Raw genomic sequence first — 26,038 nt, forward strand, 5'->3', positions numbered from 1 at the left:
CAAAGCTTTGTAAACCACATTCAAATATCACTATCTGAATGCATTGCTGTTGTAGATTGTTCCTGATTTTGCTAGTCAGACGCCTAAGTCCAGTATCCTTTTATCTTCTAACAACCCTATGAAGATCTTGACAGAATCAGCTTCCTTCTTCTTCTAGACCTTCTAACATACACAAACACACTTAGGAGGGACGGTATAGCATGGGACAGCCTTTCCTCGATCAATTTCATGTAGCTTTTGTCTAACTTGGTTCTTACAAATCAACTGTCTCACTCTGTTTCCTTCTTTGTTATTCTCAGAGAGCTTTGAAGCAGCTGTGTAACAGTGTATAGCACTTAACCAGAACTGCAAATAAAATAAAAATAGATGGCAAACTCTCTTGCTTTTTTAACATTTAAGTGATGATATCTTCATTTTGCTTATCAAAGCTCCATAACTCGGGGGCATTTGATTTTAGAAATATCTGATGAGGTGAAAAGGCTTATGATGGATCTTGAGCTGCTTATCTGAGAACCAATCCTGTTGTGAAATAAGCTATATCATATATACACCATCTGCAGTAAGTCAGTCAGTTTTCAGGTTAGGACTATACATCCCATTTACTTGTAGCACGACCTAGGCCTTTGAATAGTAAATCTGGAATTGATTCCCAAAGCTCCTACCTTGGATGCTTGGCATTTATGCATATCAGCATATACTAATGAATTGTGTAAATGTCTATGCAGTTCTCAAACCCTCCTTGTAAGAGCCCAGAAATCTGTGAAAATCACATATTCTCATGAGTATTTCCAAGCATTGGCATTCACCCACTCAGAAATAGCATGTTGGAAATTTACCCTATTTGCAGGTTGGTACCAAATTATTTGGCATTTTTTCTAAACACTATTTTGCTGGCTATAGAGCCCTGTGCACGTTATCCTTTGTAGTCAATGGTAAGGTGCTTGTGCTCCCCTTTTCAATGTGATGAAATTTGCATACCCCTGATTGGCATCTTTAACTCACCTATAAGATCCTAGTTTGTGGTATGAAGGTGTACCCAGGGCCTGTACATTAATTGTTACCAGTAGACTGCAGCACCCATTCTTCCATCGACTGCAGTAGCATTGTAAAACCTGTCAACAGGCCTATTGTTATAGCCTGGCTGTGCAATTCTAAAACTGTAATTTGGACCTGTCCAATTAACGCATTTTGACAGGCCAACACCTTCCTTTGAACTATTAATAAATCACCTCTAAGTAAACCGCATTGCCCATTAAGCAGGGTATATGGTATTTAAAAGTAGGACGTGCAAAAGTAAAGCACTTGAGGTGCTCTTCAAAGAGGTCTCCCTTGTCTCAGGCAAATGTTACCTGACACTTGGGCAGGGCCCTTCTTTTGTTCCCCAGCCATGCAGGCCACTTTAGCAACAGGCCTCTTTTTCACATTACAATGTCAAAGCCTATTTGACCGGACTGCTGGGTTTACATATATTATTTGTGGGGCACTTCAAAGTAGGAAAGGAAAGATGCTAAAACCATTCTAGTGTATCCCCTGTATGGTTGCCGATTTCTGCCTCTTAAGTTGTTGTGGGTACAGGGACAGCCTCAAACTGGATTTTAGCGTTAGATGTGGAAGAACACTAGGATTACTATAGGACAATTCCCATTCACACCCCAGCCCTCAACTCCCATATATAGTGTACCAAGGACTTTGACCATCTTGAAAATGCCCAAAGTGGGTAGGGTTAGGCTGAAGAACCTTTACCGTATTGGTTAGGGCATCCTTCGGATCTTCCCACTGACTAGGTTATGAGAGACATAAATGTGGCATCTCCAAGCACCCACTTCAAACACCTTCTGGACCTGTGGAAGAGCAAATGAGATGGGGCCTGTGGTCTGTGACCTGAGAAGAGCACCGAAGATTGAACCTGCTCTCTGTTTTGTACCTCGGACAAAGAAGTAGACTCCAAGGTTGATAAGACTGACCTCCTGTTAAAGCTACAGGGATATGTTGTATTGGCCCTTTAGTGCCTGGGTTGGTCACCCTTGTTTTAGTGCAGTTCCATGGCCTGTGTTTTTTACATTCGTACACATTTTATTAATTTGAATATTTTTTGGCAAAGCCTGCATTTAGTTAATTGTTTTACATTCTAATCCGCTGCCTCTTCCTTAGAAGACAGAGTTCACGCTGCACATTATATCAGCCATTGTAAAACATGCATTGTGTGCCTTGTCCAAGGCTGCCTTGTACGGTACATGATATGCCAGCTAGTATTACCAGCCCAAGAGCCAGTTCCTATCCACAAGACACATCAATATGTCAGGCCTGTTCTTCAAACTCTGTGCGGGTTATTATATAAACAACATATAGGCCTAAGGAGGATATATGACATTCCGGTCATGACTGTCCTGGGACATGTACCACACATCAGACAGCTTTGCTGATCCTAATGCTGACTCTTCAGCTTCCCAGAGGATTGCCATCCAGACACAGGCAAACCCCTGTTATCCTATACAGGTGTGGGGTCGGAGTTACCCCCTTAGATCGAGAGAGGCGGAACGGTTACAACCACTATGGTCCCAGGGCTAAACATAGGGTTTCGGCAGGAATCTCTAGACTTTCTAGAATCATACAAAATGGTGGAGTTGTTTATCTACCTTACCTTAGTTGTAATGATGATTACTGTGTTATGTTTCATCTGCCCCATTATCACAGCCCATGCTTTTGACACTAGGATGCAACTGCTTCAATAAATGCATTGAAATCCAGTTTGCTTCTTGTGTCCTGCCTTGACATTAGTGAGTAGTTGAGCAAAAGGGGTATTATCTGTTTCAAAGACTTCCCTGAGGAGTCAGAGTGCCAGGTTTAGGTGGCGAAAAATCAACACTCTCCTGGGTGGGTGAGGCACTGTAGGCTAGCCAGAAGTCAGGCTGACAGCTCCCAAGCAGTGTAGAGTTGACTCATTTTCCTGCACTTGGTGGTGCTGCTGCCCTAAACAAGCACTCTTATTATTAGAATAAGAACCGCACGACAGACACAACAACCTATATGGGGCCTTTCCCTGCAATGTTTTATTTTTTAGGGTTTTTGTAACATGCAGTTCATTTTGATTGGCAGAACACAGTCATATAGTAGGAAGCTAGAACATGAACAACTTAGTTAAGTAGATCTGTACTCAGCTATGTAACACTATGTTTTTGACAAGTACATTTTGTCAGGATTCCACTTTAATTTAGACTAGGGTCTACTATGCCACCTCCTCTGCTTCCCATTTTAGTCAAATAAGATCTATAACAAACTCCAGATTCTGAAGTGACTATACAAGGGGAAAAAGGGAAGGGAGATAGAAAGAAAAGAAACATGCCATAAGCCTCTCGTCCCCCTGACCTCGGGCTCATGGGCTGATGAATGGCGTGCAGCAAGGACGTTCATTCTGTAGTTGACTAACTGGTAACCCCGTAATCCTATACGACAAAGTGCCATTAACCTAAATATACTTTTTGTGCAACCGGATACAATGAAAAACTCTATAAGCATCTCAGCCCACCGACCTCAGAAGCACGGGCTGGTGGAAGGCATGTAGCAAGGACTTTCGGTCTGCAATAGACTGACTGGTGCCCCCAAAATCCTATAAGGCAAGGTAGCATTAACCTAAATATACTGGTGTACAAAAGGAAACAGTGTCTTGTGACTAACAATTGAATGGCTTACCAGAGGATGGAAGCAGACAGGTTGTAACTAGCCCACAGACAACCAGGATACAGTCTGAGAACTGAATATGAAGGTCTGCCCCCTAAAGTAAAAATGCTAGAAGCCAGGGTGAGTTGGAGTGTTTGAAGTTGGAACCTCAATTTTAAAATCACAGCAGGCAAAGCTTGGTATCTGTGGAAGGAAGGGTTAACCTATGCTGTCCTAACTAACAGAATGAACTGAAGGGAAGCAAAATAAAAAGGGTGCAGGGAACAGAAACAGTACAAATTAAGCAACCAGAATAGAGAACCCATCAATGCTGTTTGTCAGGCAAAGTGAAATATGGTGATTGGTGCCTAAATCTTCCCAGTTTACTGACCTGGAAGTTTCTGGAACCTTCTGTCTTCTTCCAGATTGTTCCAGCTTTTTGGAATGTTCTGGATCTTTCCATCCTCCTTCACCTTCCCAACTGCCAGTGGGCTATCTGCCACAGTCTCCAGGGTTGTCCCAAAGCAGGTTTTCATTGTGGAGTATGAAAAATAAGACTTTTTCCCTGCGATACCGGACATGATTGGTGAAGAACAAGTTCTCCAGGATTCCTGACAGATTTGTTTTGATTTTGGACAAACAGAAGAAAAATTGTAAGTTTATGGACTCCTTAGAGTTTGTACATAGATGTTTGGGGAGGCCATTGTGGAAACTTTAATATAAGCCCACATCATGGATTAACGTAATTTTTCTGAGAGCGTTGAAGTGGAAGAACACACTTAAGAAGATGTATGTGTTCAAAAGAATGTTTTGTGAATGGCTGCAAAGATGCAATTTGTGTGTGTTTACTTTTTTTTTCTTTTTTTTCTTTTTTTTTTACAGATGGCTCATTTCTGGAAGGACCACTCACATTACTGTGAGCAGATCTACTCACACTTAGCATTCTACAGCATTGCTAGAAATGTAAGTAAATCAATGTACAAAGGTAAAATTCCACCATCACAGATCACCCATGTGAGCAATACTATTTACGATGGGAAGTTACATTTTGTAATGCAAATAACTTTGTGAATCTGCTCCTTTGTCTTTTATTGGCAATTATTTTTTAGCACTCTTTTGATGCAGAAGTAGGTAGACTTGGCTTTCATAAAAGTTCACACCCACACGCTCTCATATTTATTTTTTATCAATGGCATCATTCTCTAATTCCATCAGTTCGAGTTGCATGCCGTTGACAGCGTCGGAATGTTTCAGATGACACTGCCGTAGGTGAAACATTTACCATTTTATTGCATTCATTTTCATTCCATTAATTCCACCCCAGTTCACAAGACTATTTATGTCTTTCTGAAATGGTATCCCTTCCTCCTCCGTATTTCGCATCCCTTGAAGCAGCCAGGTATTGTCTACAGGTATGACCCAGAGGTGTGAGTCTGTAATCCTCCTCGTTTGCTATTAAAAAATGTATTACCATTCATAGTTCCACTTACAAAGAAGACAAGAAATTTGGCAATTTTAGACTTCTGGCAGGTTGAAGAAGAATTGATTATAAAACGTTGACGAGTAAATGTAGGCCAGAACTGACAGGTAGAGCATAACTTTGCCTCCTTCTCAGGTGTCTCCATGCGCACCCATCTGTATAGCGCATACTGGAAACTGGAAAGCCTCTTGGCACCAATAACAAGTAGCCGAACCCAAAGGCACTTGTTCCAGCAACCTCAGAAGAAAGAGTTAGCCTATAGCAATATGAATATGTTCACAGTTACTTAAACTATATCCCTTAGTAAATTGATTCCGAACTTCTAATGTATCCTCTTCTGGGCTTAAAGAGATTCTTTCCACATGGCAATTAACCTATCCACTGGAAGTTATGGCAGATTGAGTTAGATTCAGTCTAATTACCTCAAAGCAACAATTCACGAGAACCCAAGACAAAATCAGCACAGACAATCAAGTGGAACATTTTCCTACCATTGCTTTGCCCTAAATATACTGCATAGTAGGTTTCCACTGTGATCACAGCGGGCCCAGTTCTTAAAAACATATATCGACTCGACACCTGGGGCTTTATGACCTCACATGAGAGTATATTTACTTATTTGGGTAATTGATTCCCAGTGTTAGACACTGTTCTGGAGGCCACAGACCAGACAGGGCCTACTCAGCCCCAACCATGGTGGTTGAGGTCATTTGCCACTGATGTACTGGGGTCCAGCTTACTATGGCTCTACAGACTGGACCGAGCACACCATTTCCAGACTTGTCTCTCAGGGTGGACATTAACTAAGCACACCTGCAGCTTATTACAAGATGTTAAATATGTTCAAAGGTTTATGTCTTAAGTTAGTTTGGCAGATTTCTCTACATGCTCAGTCTCCTGTGTGGATCAAAGCTGGGCCATCTTTTACCTGCTCAGTGCAGACGCAGTTCTAATGGTGCCGGTGAATGTGTACTGTTGGTTCCGGTGGGTGTGTGCTGTTGGCCACATCTTCTTGGTGGTGACATCTTACCAACCACAATCTGATTGGTGGTATCAGTGGCACTTTTCACTCATCATCAGAAATGTTGGCTTCTCGGGCCATGTATAGACAGTCCCTCGGTCACAGCAGTTGCAGAATTCTAGACTAGACGCAAATAGGTGTTCGATCACAGCATTTGTGGCTTTCCTGGCACAGTTCTTCCCAATCATTGCAGAAGATTGATCTTTAGCTTCCAGGTCAGGCAGTGACAGCACTAGTCTCTCGATCCCCAGCAGAATGGCAAATGACACATTGATGCTTCACTAGTGAAAGTATCTGGGCAGTTCATAGTGGACTTACAACCACTTGGGAGTCAAGGGAACCTTTACAAAACACAGGTCACTCTTGGCCTCCCCAGTAGGTCTTGGTGCAGTTCACAACAGGAACCACTTCCAGAGTCGTGGTGACCCCTCACAACACAGCCACTTCTGGTATCACTTGTATAAACTTCCTCCTGGTTACTCTACTGCCAGGTGAGGACCTCTCCTTTCTTCTTTCAGCAGACAGGCAGACATAGGCTTTGGGTAGCCCTTCAGCTTCTCCAGCAAGAAGAGCCAGCTTCAGCTCTTCTCCCATTGCCTTTGGGAGACTGGCTGTCATGCAAAGACCACCCCTGGTCATACAGCGGTCTTTCAAGTGCACAGAGAAGCACTCCCTTCCTTGGTCGCGAAACACTTGTGGGTAATGCTTTTATACTCCGCTTTCAAACGGGTAATATAGATCAAATGCCTAAGTTTTCAAATCTGTTTGCAGTTGATTCTCTTTCAAATGTAATTTTCAGGCTGCTTCTCAGACAAATCCTTTGTGCATATTGATGGCTCTCACAGCAGGTTGCAATGATGCTGGCGTCAATCGGGAGAATCCAAAACAAGGGCACAATCAAGCGAGGGATCGCTGCACCTCGCTGTCAGTAGCCTTTCTGAACCAGGGACGGACAATGCCTAAAAACTACCTCACATTCAACAACAAAAACTGAGGTTGCACACCTTATGCCTACTACACATCAAACGGTAGTGCTCTGTAGAAACGAATTAGCGGTCCTTTGCTAATCGAATTTCTAAAGGGAGCCTTGTCTCCATCCTTTTTCACTTTCTCACTTCATTGTCTGCGCCTCCACCCACCAGCCAGCCACAGGAATAGAGTCAATACACCACCACTGTCTAGGGAAGCTCTCGCCACCCTCCTTCCCGTGCCAGGCTAAAACAGGGGCCATGAGTTCCAGTGGTACCAGTACTCAGATTCTCAGCACACTCACGCACGCACGGCCCCACATGATACACATCCACCACACATAAACGCACTTGTCACATACACGGAATGTCAGCACAAGGATCTGGGTTCACCTACAAATGTAATTTTAAACGAGAGGGTCAGAAGACCCTACATTCCTTTAACATAAGACCTGGTGATACTAATCAATCACTTAACGCAGGAAGCTGCCACCACAGCCTAATTAGACTTACCCAGGTCATGGGGAGTGCCCCAATGCCTGCAATGAGAGCATGCTTGGTGCACCCCTTCAGGGCACACAACAGGTTATGGACGGTGCATTACCAGGGACACACCTAGGTCTCTGCACAGCTGGTTGGTTACCTTTTTGTGAACCTCTCATGCTCTACGCTCTGGAATGGTATCCACATTTCAGAACTCCCTGCCCACTGATATGAGAACAGCTCCCACCGTCCTTTACTTCTAGGAAACTATGCCTTCTAAAGACCGACCTGTTCAAACTACACATGACCCAATAACCACCAGATTGTACATTCAGCATTGGACTTGAACCCCACCTCATTGTCAGAACAGATCAGTATACTAATCTCTCTTCTCTTACCACTCACTCCCTCTCCCCTTCATTCCCAAAAATGTTACTACCTCTTAATACTGTTCCCTTCCCAAGTCTCCCCCTTCTCCATGACACTTACCTGCTTCTATGCTACTTCTCTTCTCACTCTCCTCCTCGTTTAGCAATACTAGTTTTATGTAAGACCTTGTGGCGTATTTATTGTAAAACATATATAGCACATCTCTACCTTTGGTGACTACGCACTATATAAATCTAAAAAATAAATATATCAAAATTAGAAGGCTAAACCAAAAGACAGGATACAATTTTTACATGCAGTCCAGTACTTAATGAAGGAGTACATGCCTGTTTACCCTGCAGGGGGCATTCTCATGCTAACACAAACACTGCACACAGAAACCTGCAGCAGTCACTGATTTCCAGGCATATTCCTGAAAACATTTTCAAATTTACAATTGTGTCTATATCGAAAAATATCTCGATGCAGATTTGCACATGGTGAGCTATAGTCATCATGGAGAAATGCCATTGTTTTCATTCAGTGGGTCTCTTCTGTTTTTTTACTCCACAGGAAATTAGTCTTTCCTTTTCAGAGCACCTCCTCTTCCTCTGGTAGGAGTAAATCTCCGACATTTTGAATCTTGGGGCAGGGCTGGCATTAGGGCAGTGTGACTCCTAAGACTCATACTCGACCTCCCCAGAAGCACCCACATCACACCCCATCTCAAAAGACGACACTGGCTCCTGATTCAGAAGAGATGCCAGCTCAAGATGCTGACCCACACCTACAAGGCCCTGTACAACGAAGGACCAGCATACTGCTGACCTTCCACCAACAACCAGAAACCTCCGATCAGCTTCCCAATCCCTTGCAGACACCCCATGGATATGTCGAACCAACAACAGAGGATGCTTCTTCGCACACCTGACAGCCAAGGCTTGGAACAACATTCCCCTGCACCTCAGGACCGCACCGTCACTCCAGCGATTCGGAAGAGAACTAAAGTTCATTCTTCAATGCAGAAGCATACAGATCCAGTGCTGCGAGACCCTCACAAGTGATTTGCCTACTCTCTAAATGTTTAATTGATTGACCGGTGCAGTTGCACCAAGTGCTGACTTTGTGGGGTGCTTTGTTTAGAAATAACATGGGTTTAAAGCACCTGCTGTAGAGTTTTTTGTATGTTCAGCAGTTTTCAGGCAGCAATAAAAATGGCAAGATAACCCTGGTGATTGATGTTGCTGCTGGAGAGAGATAGAGTTTTGTCTAATGGGGGTTTTGACTCGTTATAAAGGGAGTGCTGAGGGTTAATATACCTGCTGCAAAGAACGTGTACCATGCAGGTCACAGAAATGGGTTTTTATATTTATAGCTCAGTGGGTTATGTCTGGAAGAAACAGATTGACTTTCTTTTGAAGAGATAGCTGGTACTTGTCTGTCTTTATTTTTTGGCAGTGCCTTCCTTCTGGGTGAGGTTGGTGTCCAGGGTGAATGCAAGTGACTAGACATTCATTGAAAGTTGGGCTGCTTGGAAGCACAGGGGTCATGCAAGGGTTGTAGGAGGTCTTGTTTTTTGTTCTTGGCAAGTAACAGGAATTTTGTCTTGCTTTTGTTCAGCTTCAGATAGGCACTGGACATCCAGGTTTGGAAGATGTGAAACCTATATTGCTTTAGTTCATGCAGCGATTTAATGTATGTCCTAACTAGGCTAGGATGTGAGCCTTAGAACCCATGCAAAGACAGAATGATATTGCTGGTCTGGAAGCTTGGTGGCAAACATGAGAAGAGGGAAGTGTATTTTGCTGCAGAGCCCTACACTACAGGATGGGTGGTGACTTTAAAGAGATCCATTAGACTCAAGAAAGACACCCTCTGAAAGGCTTTCAGAAGATATGCTGGGAGTTTGCTTCTCTGGCTGCTTCTCAGGACTGTTTTAGGGCCTTCCTCCGTACCCGTCTATATAGAACCACGTCCTTTAGGAAGCAAAGCCACCCATGAAGAAAAGACCATAGGTAATGGTGCTAATACCAGTCATTTAGCTATGCAAGATTTGACTTTCCCACCTGCCATGCCCTTAGACTTTGTTTTATTATTGTGGAAAGTGATTAATTTAAGGCATATATTTACAAAAATATTAGCAACAACATGGGCTTTGCAGAACTTGTGAAAACGCAGTTCAGTCCTTCAAAGTATAAAATAGTACCTATGAGCATTATTACATTACAATACTAAGGGCCATATGTACGAACACATTTTCCCATTGACACAGAATGGGAAAAAGCCTTTGCTACATCTGGCCCTAAGTGCATTCATGTGCCCTTAACAAAAGTATGTCTCTCGAAGGAACACTTAATGTAGTGCAGTAGAAAGAGCCACAAGAGTTCACTGTGCCCAAGCAGAAAAAAACATCATAAATCCGGTGTGGGTAAATATAAAAGCTATGTTTTTAAAAAATACGTAGAAATCTTCAGAATTGTATACATAATTTACCAGAGAGCTGTAAATATTCAATTGTGTGATTCTCACATATACCAGGGTAATGCCATTAATGTTACATGCCCAATCAAAAAACCATGGCACAACTAGTGAAATCAAGAGATACTGCTCAGTGTTTACTGTTCAGTATGTCAAAGTACCACTACTGGCACCAGGATGTTGTTTTGGGGTGGTAAATTATACCCAGGTGCTATATTCAAATCATTGTACCTTTATATGCCAGGGATACTGCTCAGTGTGACCAGGCTGGTCATTGATGCTACACAGTGTGCCAGGGTGCTCCCCATATGTCCGAGTGTTGCTGTAGACACATAGGGACCATGCAAAAGTTCTCTGACTATGCAATTGTTCCAGGGTGATGTACCTGGGATGCTGTACAGAATGCTATGGAATGTATCTGTTGGGAAGCTGCTCATTCTGCTAGGATGCTAATCAGTATGCCTGATTGCTGCTCAAGGGGCCAAGGGTATTGATCAATGTGCCAGGGGAGCTGAGATGACCAGTTTGTGACTCAAAATTCCACGATATCAGTAAATATGCTAAAGTGCTGCGCCACAGTGGTGATCAATACGCCGAAGTGCAGTTTGACATTCGGTATTAGTCATGATGTTTCATGCGCCATGGCATTAAGTCCCTCAGTTTGGGGCTTCCAAGACTGCTGAAGGTTTTCCTCGATGCTCAGCTTGACAGCGCTAAAGGCTACGAGGCGCTATGCTAAAATCACCAGTGTCATGATTATTCATGGTAAGGTGGTAGGCACGCCATAAGATGAAGTCCTTCAGCTAGCCCACGCCATGCGATGACTTATTTCCTCTACATTTGGCTCTATTTGATGCCATGCATCTGCGTATCATGTGATGACTTTTAATCCTTCGTGAAGACTGCCATGGCCCCTAGAAATCTAGAATGCCCCAGAAAGCGTCATCAAGGGGACCTGTCTAGGCAGAACCCATGATGAGAGGTTGAACGCCTTCATTCCAAAGGTTTAGTAGAAAAACAAACATACTTACAAATATCATCACAGACTTTCTCCTACACACTCACAATAAAGTTCTATTTTTTTAAGCTAAATCGAAAATATATGGGGCCTGATTCACAAAGGTCAACTTACACTTTTGTGGAAGTTTATGTTTGTTTGCTGTTCACAAAGTTAGTTTTCTAATAATATCTTTAAGACTGCAAGGTCTCTGCACATAGAAAAACAGAAATGTTCTATAGATCGATCCTATATTTGTGTGTGCGAAGGCTCCGCAGTCATAAGGATACTACTAGGAAAATGCATGTGTGGAAAGCAAGCAATCCTAAACGCACATAAAAATGTAGGTTTACCTTTGTGAATCAGGCCCTAGGTGTATAGAACATATCTACACACCAAAGCTCTACTCTGAAATAAGTAATATGCTACACATGAATGACTGCCCTGCATCGCAGGCATGACAGAGAAGCTTCAAAGGGATAACTGAACAGCCAAATGTGCATTATTGAGAAGGACCACAAATTTAATTCAAGTGCACAAACTGCGTAACTGACAAACACCAGAGGGATAGTAGAGCTGCATAATGGAGATTACTATCAATGAACTTCACAACAGGAAGGAGTTATCCGCCCATTAGGCAAACAGAGCTGCATGTTTTAGACACACAATGAACATAATTGGGATATAAAACAGGCAAATTGGGCAACAAAAATTACTGTTGTGATGCAGCACCAGAGATGGCATAATTGAGGTGCAGAAGTGGCATAATTGATCAGTGAATACTGGGGCTTCTTAACTGGTCTGATTGGTCAGCCTAACAAGTATAATAGTGTAGTACAGATGCAATAACGTGCATAAGTGAACAGAACAACCTGCATAACCTGAGCAGTTTAACAGGCTTAATGTAAGCAGAATTACTAATGCAATCCAGCACCATAGGCATAATTGAGTGCACTTGGCATAATTGATAAGTTTCACTTGCATGGCTGACAGCTGACACATTTGACAAGCGTCACAGACAATGGTGACAAATATCACAAGTATAATTGAGCAGCATCACTGGCATGATTGAACTGTATATCTGACATACTTGGAGCACCACAAGTATGTGTGAGCATTATCGCTGCCTCTTTAACTGCTATAATTGCACGAAGGACTGGTATAAATTAACACTCCATTGGAATAATCGAGCAGTACTGTTGGCATAATTGATCAGGCACAATTGGTAATCCCCGATATATATTTAAATCCCACAAGAATGCTAATGTCAATACTGATGTCAGTTTGCTGCTGTGGATCCCACTGAATCACATCTGGAAGCCACAGTCTGAGCAGTGAAAATTAGTTTAATCTGAAAACAGTACACAGAAAATACAGAAACAAGTATCAGACAGATGTACAAATTATGAAATGTTTCATTAAATGTACAAAAATATTTTTTAAAAATGAAATTTTAATGGCAAGGCTGGATATTTTCAAAATGTGGTTTTATTTCTAAAAGATGAATCAATTTACAGATTCTAGACTATCACTGTGTCAATTTTGGTTGTAGTGCATGATCTCGTTTTGTCACTCTGACTTCTATGAGACCACAAACTACCATACTATATTTCATTTATTTTACTTGTGCCGCTCCCATGAATCAAGCTAAGGACAATAACTAATGGCCCAATTTATATGTGGTGGCATGCATAGTGATGGAGTATACATACTGCCAACATGAAGGTCTGCCTGCCCGATTTATATGTGGGTGGAACTTCAGTTTGGCTATGGCGGTCATGTTCCATCGCCTTCATAACCAGTCCTCACCAACAGCACAACAGAGTAAGGGCCGTCACAGGAATGGCTATATGTCTGCCCACCCGATGAGGATGGGCAGACATGAAGCCGTTTCTTTACTGTCCATCACTAACAGTCAAAACCTGGCAGTGAGTGACAGTAAAAGCCAAACAATGCCCCCCCATCCTCCCCTGCCACATGTGAGATGACTCCCATGGTGAGGGGAAAAAATAAAAATAAAACACTGTTTTGAAAATAAAAAGAAGAATACTGTTTGGTGCAGGGTTGCGTCATGCCGATGGAGCCCTGGACCAGACAGTAATATGCATTGACAGGACCCGCCATGACAGCAGTTCATGCAAATTCTTTTACAAATGACCACCTGCCCAGCAGTTATTTATAAATTTCACAGGCGGTCCCTCCGTCATAGTGCTGGGGTAATTTACTCCGTCCCCATGGCGGAACGGCGGCGCATCTGCAAAATAAACATCAGGTCCTTACTTTTTGATGAACATTTGCTGAACATTGCATATTACCACAATTTGCTTCTTGTTTTATTCTGGACAAGAAATGTTGGATAAATTAGACATTTGTTGTGCCAGAAACTGTGATTGCATCATACTTCCTGGCAACGTATTCAAAACTAGCTGTATTTCTCCTGACACAAGATTTATGATGGTGATGTTTTTCTTTTCAGGAGAAACGCTCCAGCACCTAGGGCCATATGTACGAACACTTTTTCCCATAGACATAGAATGGGGAAAAACCTTTGCTACATCCGGCCCCTAGTTCCTAAAAGCAGACAATTTTCTGAATGGCGCTGGCAATGCAGATAATGATTTTCTCCAAAGCCCAGGAACTGATGACAGATGAGAACAGCTGAACCCACTGGAGCAGTGGCGTTCTGCAAAATGAGGGACTACCATATCTCACAAATATTCATAGGTCTTTGGTTGAATAGGGGCTGCCAGATGAAAGGGGCTGCATGTGCCTTCATTATGTCTCTCCAATGAAGCACCATACTAAGGTGACTTTGAAGAACTACTTGCATCATTCCAGAGCTTTTCAACCACCCGCCCAGTCTCAGACTTGCACCTCATGTTCTGGAGCGTGTCTGACACTAGCCTTATACCTTTGAAAAATGTTGATGGAGCACTGATCTCCATGCACTACCACCTTCCACAATTTCATCTCATAGGTCTATTTTCCTCAAATGTTATCATTATATTATTTCCCAGTGTAAGTTACATAACTATACTATCTATACTGTCTTTATGCAAATGCAAATTTTATCATTATATTATTTCTCAGTGTACGTTACATAACTATACTATCTATACTGTCTTTATGCATACAAAGTGTGATTTTAGTACTTCCCTGTGTGTGCTCAAATAAAACATGGCATTTATTTTAGGCGAATCAATTACTCCGCAGTGGATATAGACACGTCAAAAGGTGGCCCAGTGTTCAAGGTACTAAAACATACAAGAGGTAATTATGTTTTGCATGTTTATATAGCAAGAAACCAGTGGGTGGCACGTCACTTAGTTACAAATACATTATTAGTTTAATGAATATACAGAGGATGAGCATTATATGACCCCATATTCTTGTGGAGTGCAGTTAAAAAAAAAAAAGGACTCCTTATTTAGAAGGCTTTTTGGAACATTGTTTATCTCTCCAAAACATGGTTTAACCCCTGTTCAGGCCCTGATCTCGCCCTCGCTATTACTAATGACTACCCAACCTCTTTTAGATAGAGCAGGTAACATTAGGGAGGGTGGAGGATATAGCCATTATGTATTGGTCTAAATTCCTCAGCGTTAGTCAGCCCCTGGATTTAGGACATCGCACGGATGTTCTCTCATTTACTTATAAAGTCTGTGATACCTTCTCCTTTTCTGGAGTCCTCATTTACTATCCCCCTAACCCTGATTCCAAATTTGGCAATTTATTGTCTACAGCAATTATGTCCCTCTGTCTCCATGATGATAATTTCGTGGTATTAGGTGACTGGAACTTACACAATGATTATCATACCTGTAAAGCCGCAGAACAACTTACCTTGTGCAGAGACTCAAAGGTCCTACGCACAAGGAGGGTGTTAGAAATTGGGTCTCTAGTTTGTAGAAATATGCACCCTGTCCAAGTAGGGACCACTATCCTAGTCAGGGCAAGTCAATTACACAACATAAATTAGCCTGTGCTCACCCTCTGGTAGCTTGGATCAGAGCAGGCAGGCCTAACTTAGAAGGCAATGTGTAAAGTGTTTGTGCAACACACACACAACAATCACAGGAAGTACACCACAAAAAGCCTTCACGGATGTAGAAAAATAATGCTTGTTTATCTGGTTAATCCAAGGTAAGAACAATACAGATCCAATTTGTATATGTTTAAATATTTGCTTTGCAGGATGAAATAAAACAAGGTTGAAAATCAGTGATGAGATCAGAGGTGATGCTGGGGACTCCTTGACACGACTGCACGTTGATTCCAAAGATTGCAGTAATGTTCGGGCTGCGCTCCTCTCAGGGAGCGGTTGAGTGTCTCCTGGGTGATTTCACCAGGGAAGCCAGTGGGGACTGTGGGGGGACTGTGTGGTGGCCAGGTATAGCAAGGCCGCTCCAGGTACTTGAAGAAAGCAGGCAACGAAGGTTACTTACTCCGCTCTGGTTGATCGTAGATGAACGCGGCAACGTTTGGCAAAGCCGCTTGGAGTGATTGAAGCAGCGAGCAGCAACGTTTAATTGGGCCACTCCAGATGACTGAAGATGCAAGCGGCAAGGATTGGCAAAGCCAATCAGGGTGATTGAAGTAGCCAACGGCAAAGGCTTAACAGGGCCACTCCCAAGCGGCAATGTTTGGCAAAGCTGCTCAGGGTGATTGAAGTAGTGAGCGGCAAAGGCTTAGCATGGCGGCTCCGTGTGATCGAAGATGCAAGCGGCAAACTTTGGCAAAGCTGCTCAGGGTGACAGAAACAGCAAGCAGTAAAGTTTAGCAGGGCCGCTCCATGGGATCGAAGATGCAAGTGAGTAACAAAGGAAAGCAAAAGGCGCTTGGAGTCACTCTGGGTTTGGTGAATGATTCTTGGCTACCAGGCAGAGATCGGCATGCAGCAGCGCAGCACAGCAAAGCAGGGATGCAGTTCCTGCTAGCAGTCAATCCTGGCAGAGTGGCAATCCTGGCACACAGCAGTCTTTATTCCAGCAGCATTTCCTTGAATCCAGACGTGTATTATTTGAGTGGTGTAATTGACCCAGTACTTGTACTAGAAGGTGCCTTTGATGTGGGGGATGACTACAAAGAGTTCTTATGAAGTGCACAGGTCGCCCTTTCAGGTCAGCCTCAGCTCCAGACTTTCAGTGGTAGGTAATCAGCCCCTTTCTGTGGGTTCTGGTCACTACCCTTTGAGGTGTAAGTATGAGTCCTTCCCAGATGCAGCTGAGTATCCTGTGTTGTGGGTGGCTGAAGGGAATGCACAAGTGTAGCCATCACCTAGCCCAAGCCAGATGTGTTTTGAAGATTGGCTGTAGGTACACAGGGCAGTGAGTGCAGAGAAATGCACCCTTTCTAAAAGTGCCATTTCTAAAATAGTAATAAATCTGACTTTACCAGTAAAGAGGATCAATTACTACCAATCAAATCGCACTAAACATGATGCAGCTACTCCTCTCAGATATGGAATTTTATGTCAAGAACGGAGGCTCATATTATGCTTCTCTTACTTGCTTTAGTTTTAATAGCAGCAGTCAAGAACTACAACTCCCAAAAGGCTTAGAATAAAGAAGCCAATGGGAGCGAAAAACGTAAGTAAAAATTGCACCAATCAGAACAATGGAAGCTACATATCCACTAAGCTTGACTGCGACCAGCCCTCTTTCTTGCTGCTCGCAGTCAAGATAAGTCACATACTTTTTCTTTCCTATGTTTATTTCTTATAACATATGTATTGTATTTACTTTTATAGTATTTAAGTCTGCACGTTCGTTTTTAATGTAACTATTGTTACTCTGGTTTCTTTCTGCTTATACGGCTCGGAATTCGACCCGTTTAAGCTGTAGAGTGCTCGCGCGTGTTCCAGGCAGCGTTGCTGCCTCGAACGTTCTAACGGTCGCGTTCGTCTTGAACGCGTCCGTTGCTTTCCTCACCTGCTTCCTCCACGGCTTCCCTACCTCAAACGGCTTCGTACTGCCGTCTCTCGACGCCTGAGTGTCCCGGGCCATCGCGCTCAGCTCCACACCTCGTCCGACGAGGTTCACAACTCTCCGGTCTCCTTTCCCTCGGTGCTAGGGGTTCGGCCACGCCTCCTAGGGCGTGTTTATTGATTTTTTCAGCCTGTCTACATTATTAACTGTTTCCTCTCAGGTTTTTTCCTCACCTGCTATATCTTGTTATACCCTTTGGCCCCCTGGTGGTTATTAGCTAGTATGGAAGGTCAAAATCCCTTTTCTGAAACTTCAGGCAATAAAGATTTTGGAGCTTTTATTAATGAGGCTATGACAAAGGCTATGGCAGCCACTATGTCTAAGATGTCAAAAAACATTGAGAGTTCTGTTCAGAACATGTTCTTCAAATCCTTCATGGCCCATTCTGCGGGGGATAGCAGAAAGAGAAAAAACAAGGATTTGTCACGACAAAATGATGGCGCTTTGCTGACTGGTGATGTCTCTTCACCCATGACTGTGGATGAAATGCCTCCCGGGCCTCCTTCACAGGAGGGGAATTCTGATCAAGTATCTGGTAAACGTAAATCCAAAACAAAAAAAACTTTAGCAGCGCCAAAACAAGTTATAATTTCACATATTTCGGATACCGACGATGATGTCGGCGATATGGATGATTTGGATGATGATTCCGATGTGTGGGGATCGCTCTCTCAGGCTTCCCCTCCTAAAAAGCCTAAATTGGAAGTTTCTACCCCTTTTTCCACAAAAATTGTCCTAGATTCAGAAGGTAATCCCATGTTTGACCCTTCCTATCTCCACCATCCCAACTCCACGGAGTGGACTCCCGCGGCCCATGTGGGTCAATACATAGCGTCCAGGTTAAGGCTTCAACTGGATAAGCAAACAAGAGTTAAAATGCAATCAGAATGTCCCAGACCTTCCCTCTCTTCTAATATTGCCACAACCCCTGTGATTGACGAATCCCTCTTGACTTTTTTCTCTAAATTTGGCAAAGACCCCCGCAAAGGGGTAAACAAGGCCTGGTCAAATTGCCAGGATAAGCTACTAGACTTAGTGGGTTCTTTGGCTCGCATTCTGGACTTGGCTGAAGCAGCCAAAACAGATAATACCGACATCGACCCTTCCGAACTCTCCCTCTGGACCCAAAGGGCATTTTGCTTGTTAGGCAACGCCAACGCGGCCATCACTCATGAGAGAAGAAAGGGGCTGCTTCTCAAATTGGATCCCAAACTATCCAATCTGGCTTCCATGGATCCTGGAGTGAAAGCTGGGGGTCATCTCTTCGGGGACTCATTTGTTAAAGACCTTGGAAAGTTCGTAGCTACTTTTTCCTCAATTGACAAGGCACAGCAGAATATTAAAAAGGTGTTTAACCAACGGGTTTTCGGCAGGGCCGGTACAGGCAGGAGCCGCTCTACCGGCCGTTTCACTCATCCTCAAGGATTCAGAGGCTCCTCATACGCATACTCCAATTACGGATATCAAGCCTACAAACCCCAGTTTTACCCTCAGAGAGGAAGGGGCTACAGGGGCCGTGGACAACGCGGTTTCAGAGCCAACAAAACTCAAGGTAAGGCTTACCTCTGGCCTTCCTCCAGTGGGGGGAAGGCTAAGTTACTTCATTCAAAAATGGCGCTCTTTAACTTCCGATCCATGGGTTCTGAATACCGTCCTGGGATACCAAATAGAATTCTATTCCCAACCTCGCCAAGTTTATCTTCCCCCGCCGCTGATCTTTTCAAAAGAAATGTCTCATCTCAGAAGAAGTGAATTCTCTCCTTTCCAAAAACACCATTCAAATTTCGACACCAGATCCCTCCGGGTTCCTCAGTTCACTATTCTTGGTTCAAAAGAAGAACAAAAAGTTCAGGCCAGTCATAAACTTAAAAATTTTCAACCAGTTTGTCATATATCGACATTTCAAGATGGAAACAATTCTCCATTTACGGGATATACTCCTCCCTCTAGACTTCATGGTACGTCTAGATCTTCAGGATGCGTACCTTTCAGTTCCCATTCATCAGGACCACCGAAAATATCTTCAGTTTCATTGGCTCGGGCAAACTTACCAGTTTTCCTCCCTTCCGTTCGGTCTGTCGTCAGCACCATGGTGCTTCACAAAGCTGATGAAGCCAATAGCAGCGCATCTCAGAGCTTTGGGCATCAGACTGCTGATTTATCTCGACGACATCCTTATCTTACATCAGAATCGCAAGACCCTTCTTTCCCATCTACAATTAACTTGTTCTCTTCTCTCCCAATTGGGTTTCCTTGTCAACGAAGAAAAATCAAGCATGGTCCCTTCTCAAAGAATTCAGATCCTGGGATTCGAAATAGACTCCTCTTCTTCCTCTCTTCACCTTCCCTTACAAAAAGTAAATTCCATCAAATCGGAAATCCGAAGAACACTTCGAAAAACCCACATCTCTCTGAGATCTTTGGCCAGGATTGTAGGCCTCTTGTCCTCTTTGATTCAGGCCATATTCCCTGGCCCTTTGCACTATCGAGCCCTTCAAAGATTAAAAATCTGTCACCTCAGAAAAGGTCTAGCCTATTCGGACCTGATTGTTCTAGATCAAGAAACTCGCCTAGAACTTCAATGGTGGCTAGACCATTTAGACGCCTGGAATGGCAGAACCATTTTTCAGTCAGCCCCAGATCTTGTGTTAGAGTCCGATGCAAGCCTGACGGGTTGGGGCGCCCGTTGTGGACCAATCGCGACTGGCAGTACATGGTCACTAACGGAGTCCAGATTGCACATCAACTATTTAGAGATGCTTGCAGGCTCCTTTGCAATAAAGAGCCTGGCAAAAGGCAAGGTTCAGTGTACCATCCTCCTCCGTATGGACAATGTTTCGGCTGTCCGATACATAAACCATTTAGGAGGAACCAGATCGAAGCCGTTAGCAGACCTGGCAAAAAGCCTCTGGGAATATTGTTTAGACAACGGGATTTCCCTCACAGCGGAATATCTCCCCGGCTCCCTCAACCAAACAGCAGACTGGCATTCTCGTTTCCTCAGAGATTACAGCGACTGGAGACTTCACCCCTCAGTCTTCAAGTCTATCCTCCACAGATGAGGCCCCTTCAGTATCGACCTCTTCGCCTCTCGCCTCAATGCTCAACTTCCCCACTTTTTCAGTTGGCGTCCGGATCCTTCGGCTTTGGCCTCCGATGCGTTTCTGTAGGATTGGTCACAAACGGTCAACTATGCTTTCCCTCCTTTTATTATGATCTCCAGAGTTCTGGCCCAGGTCAGACGTCAGAAGGCAACCCTGGTCTTGGTGGTACCATTTTGGCAATCTCAGATTTGGTTTCCTCCTCTCTTGGAATTGACAATCGATTTTCCCTTTCTGCTCCCCTCCTTTCCATCCCTTCTCCTAGACCCATTAGGGAATCCTCATCCCTTGGTACTCAATGAAACTCTCGTCCTTTCAGGCTGGAAGGTATCGGGCCTTCCCCATCTACCATCCCAATTTCGGACGAAGCTACCGTCTTCATCAATAAAGCCTGGGCTCCCGGTACCAGGAAGGCATATTCTTCCGCCTGTTCTCTTTGGTCTAGCTGGTGCATGGCAAGGGACCTCGATCCCGTTTCAACAGATGTAAATTATGTAATTAACTTTCTGGCTGCACAAGCTAGCGAAGGTCTTATAGGACAATTAATTTTTATAGATCTGCTATTTCCACGCATCACACCTATGTCAACGGAAAACCGGTGGGTGAACACCCTCTTCTTTGCCGACTGTCAAAGGGAGTAAAATTTTCAATTCCTCCTCTACCTAAATATTAAAAGTTATGGGATGTAAATGTTGTTTTGAATTTGTTTCTTTCTTGGCAGGATAATTCTGACCTATCTTTAAAAATGCTTTCAGCAAAACTTACTATGCTGCTTTGTTTAGTGTCCATTAAGCGTTTATCAGATGTTAAAGCACTTGACATTACCTCCCAACAGTTCGCCCCTACGGGAGTACTATTTTCCATTACGAAACATACTAAAACTAATTTACGCACAGTTTGTTACCCATATTTTCCTGATCAACCTAAGCTATGTGTAGGACAATGTCTCAAGTGTTACGAAGAACGTACAGCTAATCTCAGAAAGTCCTCTGTTTCCCAGTTGTTAATTTCTTTCAGAAAACCACACAATCCCGTGTCTGCTGCGACTCTGGCCAGATGGGTTTGTTGGGTAATGTCCCTGGCGGGTATTGATACCTCCATTTTTGGTGCTCACTCAGCTATTGGGGCCATGGCTTCCAAGGCCTTTTGGGTTGGATCTAGGTTAGAGGACATTCTGAGATCTGCTGATTGGTCCAATGCTAATGTTTTCAGGACGTTTTACTGTAAGCCAGTTCATACTGCTACATCAATTGTGATTAATATGCTTTAAAATAGCATAATATGAGCCTCCGTTCTTGACATAAAATGTAGATTTTCCTAGTAATTTATGACGGAAAGTCTTAATTTTATTAAAGGCACGGAGGCGAGTATTATCCCGCCTCAACAAGGAGATGCTTCTGATTTTTCTCTTGTTTTTTCCCTCCCTGCAGCAATCTCCGCTCCAACTCCAACCTCTACCTGATCAGAAGGTGGTTTTGTCAAGCAACAACATATTGTCTGGACGGCCGGATCCTTTCCGATGCAGTTCCGTTACTCCCTACCGGATGTCTTCCTCACTTCGTTTATGTTTGGATCTGATCCAGGACTTTTGTCCTTTGTCTCTAGCAGTTGCCATAGTCTTGGCCATTTTACCGTTGTTTTCCCCTAATTACTAGCCTTCTCGCATCAAGAAAGAGGGCTGGTCGCAGTCAAGCTTAGTGGATATGTAGCTTCCATTGTTCTGATTGGTGCAATTTTTACTTACGTTTTTCGCTCCCATTGGCTTCTTTATTCTAAGCCTTTTGGGAGTTGTATTTCTTGACTGCTGCTATTAAAATTAAAGCAAGTAAGAGAAGCATAATACTCGCCTCCGTGTCTTTAATAAAATTAAGACTTTCCGTCATAAATTACTAGGAAAATCTACATTACAGCTTAAAGGTATTATAAGGAAAACTCAATACTGGCCTATGAGAGGGCCAGGTCTCACAATAATGAAAAACAACCTTAGGAATTTTCATTTTCAGGACATGAACACTTAAAAGTATATGTCCTGCCTTTTACTTACATGGCACCCTGCCATGTGCGCTCCCTAGGTCCTACTTTAGGGGTGGCTTATATGTAACAAAAGGGGAGTTTAAGGCTTGGCAAGAGGTTTTAAATGCCAAGTCTGCGTGGCAGTCAGACCACACACACAGACTCAGCAGTGGCAGGCCTGATCCATGTTTACAGAGCTACTCACGTGGATGGCATAATCAGTTCTGCAGGCCCACTAGTAGTATTTAATTTACAGTCCCTGGGCATATGGAATATCCCTTTACAAGGAACTTAAAGGTAAATTGAACATGCCAGTTGTGGATACACCAATGTTACCATTTTTAGGGGAGAAGCACATGCACTTTAGCACTGGTTAGCAGTGGTAAAGTGCTCAGAATCCTAAGGTCCGCAAAAAGATGATCAGAAAAATAGGAGAAGAAGGGCAAAAAGTCTGGGGTAACGCCACCTTAAGAATGCCAGGTCTAAAAGTGGAACACACACTCAATGTTATTTTCTTTTATTCTCTATTCCGCCTTTAGAAGTTGGTCCTATTGACCCCCTAGCTTAGACGGGCAATATCTTAGTTCCTCTCATTTTAGAGGTCCCCACCTTCCTGGCTTAAAAAAAATGTAAGCCTTCTCTTTATCATCCTTGGCATTCCATTGCTCCACCCCTAAACACGGTATGCTCACAAATAATGGTTAGTCAGTCAGTCAAATCTTTCTTTATTCTGCAATTGCCATAGAATTAGTCAGCTTGTAGACATTCATTTTGCTGTATCTTCTTTTAATTCTGACCATAAGACCACTCTTGATGATATAATACCTCTGAGCGTGAGTTAAATAGAAGATCCTCTTCTTCTGAACTCTGGTTTTCTGCCACAGTTAAAGCTGAAAACAGAAGTGCAAAGCTTTAGACAGGAAATGGCAAAATAACTTCCTCGAGGAAGACAAATTTAGCATAACATTGCTCTAAAACTGTTCAGAAAAAATATTTAAAAAACTAAAGCTTCTCTATTTACCAAACAAATCAACAAAGCAGAAAATGCACCTTATACACTTTTTAAAATTGTTAACTCCCTGATATATTCTTAAGTTTTAAATCAATCTACACTGACTTCACAGGAGTTCATTGTTAACTCATTAGATTATTTCACAACAAGGTATTTAAAATCTACTCTTTTCAAATTCTAAAGCTAATAGGTTGGTCACTTCTGGATCAACCTCCAAATCGTTGAAAAGGCAGTTGTCTTCCTTCAAAAAGGTTTCCTTGAAGAATTAATGGAGTTTGATCCTAAAAGCTTACTCTTGCTTGCCACTGGACCTCCCCCCCCCCACGCACACACATTCTAAAAAGGGCTTCACAGTCTTTGGATCCACAGATCAAAGCATTCTTTCTCTTGTCTCTGGCTCAGTGCCTGCATGTTGGAAAGAGGCGCTGGTCCTTCCTCTCTTAAAGAAAACACAACTTGGACCCCTCATGCCCTGCCAGCTACAGACCTGTCTTACCCCTTCCTGCTTGTGTGAAGATGTTGGAATCTGTAGGTAATCATACGATTACTAATTTTATCAAGGTGAACAATGTACTACATCCCTCGCAATCCAGTTTCCAATCGGGATTCAGTACAGAGACAGTCCTTCTAGAAGTGACTGAGTTTATGAAAACTCACCTCAACTTGGGCACAAACACCATTGTGATCCTGTTCGAAATATTGGTAGCCATTGACGCAGTGTCACATGACACGCTCCTGCAAAGATTGGAAAAAGCAGGATATGTTGGCACCGTGTGGAAATGGATAAAAAAAAATATTTCTAACTGTAAGCAAGTAGTCTACCTCCCCCTTTTTATATTGTGGTTTCGAGAGGTCGTCTGAGGAGTACCACAGGGAGCAGCTTTGAGCCTGTGTCTCTTTAACATCTACATGGCCCCCTTGCAGCTATTGTTTAAGAGTAGGGTGTCAATGTGGTGTCCTACGACGAGAACACCCAGCTGATGTTTGGCTTCAAGCATCTGGATGCCTTGGTTTCTGCCAATTTCCAGAGATGTTTATCTGCAGTAGCAGATTGGATGTATTAGAGCTGTCTTTGTTCAAACTCTGAAAAATCTGGGGAGTAAAGTAAGATAATGCCCTTTCATTTAAACTATTTATCACTGCTGCTTTTCTTTGCTTAAAACTTTAAGAAAGGCCCTCAAATTCCTGCAGGAACACACCAGAAAGACCATTATTCATCATCAAACACTTTATTCGGTTTGAATGCGATTTTTAAAAGTTTTAAAATTAGTTGTGCATGGTCTTTGATGTGTCAAATCTGGTGGAGTATTGCAATTCTCTTTTAATTTTACTTAAAAGTTTTTATTGGTAAGAGAAGTTGATTCACTGTAATTTTGTATGGGAAATTAAAATATTTTGAATGTATTTTTTAAAAATTACGAACATTTGTGGCTTTTTCTAAAATTATTGTGATTATGTGATGTGATATATATTTATTTGTTCTTATGGTTGACATTTTTAAACCGGATAGTGTTTGATGATGACCATTATTCATGCATCGATCACTTCCAGACTCGATTATGCCAATGTGATGCTTCTGGGATCCCCCCAAACATTAATAAACATAGCGCAACGGGTTAAAAACTTGCCTGCCAAATTGGTGCTGAATATTCTTAAAATGCAATCAATCTGAAATGGTTTGAAAAGACTCCACTGGCTCCCCATCATGCAAATAATAAAGTTCAAAGTTCTGACAATAATGTTCACGGTCACTCAAATGAAAGGCCTGCCATATATTCATGACAAAATCAAAAGATACCTTCCTAGCAAGGTACTGCACTCAGCCAACCACAACTTGCTTTACATCCCCAAGATTAAAAAGACTAGAACAGGCAGGTGTTACTTCTCCTATTTGGTCCCGAATCTTTGGAACCTTTTACTTGACCATATTAGACACACTACCTCAGAGAAGTCATCCAAGAGCGTTCTGAAAACTCAATTTTTTTATGTGTTCTGACTTGGTCGGCCTTTCCTTTCTTCTTTTTTTTAGCTTTCCCTTGCCATGCCTTACTAATATCTAGAGCCAGGACACTCCTTGTTGGAGCAGCTGTTTGCGCTTTGTAAAAATATTAATTCATTAATTTATTAGTAAACTAGTAATTGCATTAATGGTGACATTTTAGAATCTTTTGAACAGTATGCTAGTAGAATACTTTTAATATGTCAGGAATATAACACTTTATAGTTTCTAAATTTGTAAAATAATAATGGTGTGAATATAAACCAAACTTTAAAAACAAAATTTAATGTTACTGTAGAAGAATACTATATCCCATTATATACACAAGTGTAAACACATACATGTGCAAGTATGCTAGATAGTTTAGAATTAGATGCCCCCAATAAAAACAAACAAATGTAAAAGGAAATTAGAGGAAGAAAGCATGGATGAATCTGAACATGGTGTATGCACTTTCAGCTGTAGAAGCGAGT

At 42.7% G+C, this 26,038-nt stretch overlaps 1 long non-coding RNA gene across 2 annotated transcripts in view; it reads right to left on the reverse strand.

Annotated features, from left to right (window-relative positions):
- LOC138285959 (uncharacterized) overlaps window positions 1-26,038 on the reverse strand; it is a 132,132-nt gene that overhangs the window by 52,431 nt on the left and 53,663 nt on the right. Inside the window, exons 2-3 of one of the 2 annotated variants that reach the window (XR_011201671.1) lie at window positions 24,224-24,301; window positions 23,380-23,444 (exon numbers count right to left, since the gene is read on the reverse strand). This is a non-coding gene — a long non-coding RNA (uncharacterized lncRNA). Of the gene's footprint in view, window positions 1-23,289; window positions 23,445-24,223; window positions 24,302-26,038 lie in introns of those variants that run through there. The other variant, XR_011201670.1, reaches the window with a different exon arrangement.

Source organism: Pleurodeles waltl, chromosome 3_1 (assembly GCF_031143425.1).
Source record: "Pleurodeles waltl isolate 20211129_DDA chromosome 3_1, aPleWal1.hap1.20221129, whole genome shotgun sequence".
Taxonomy (NCBI): Eukaryota; Metazoa; Chordata; class Amphibia; order Caudata; family Salamandridae; genus Pleurodeles; species Pleurodeles waltl.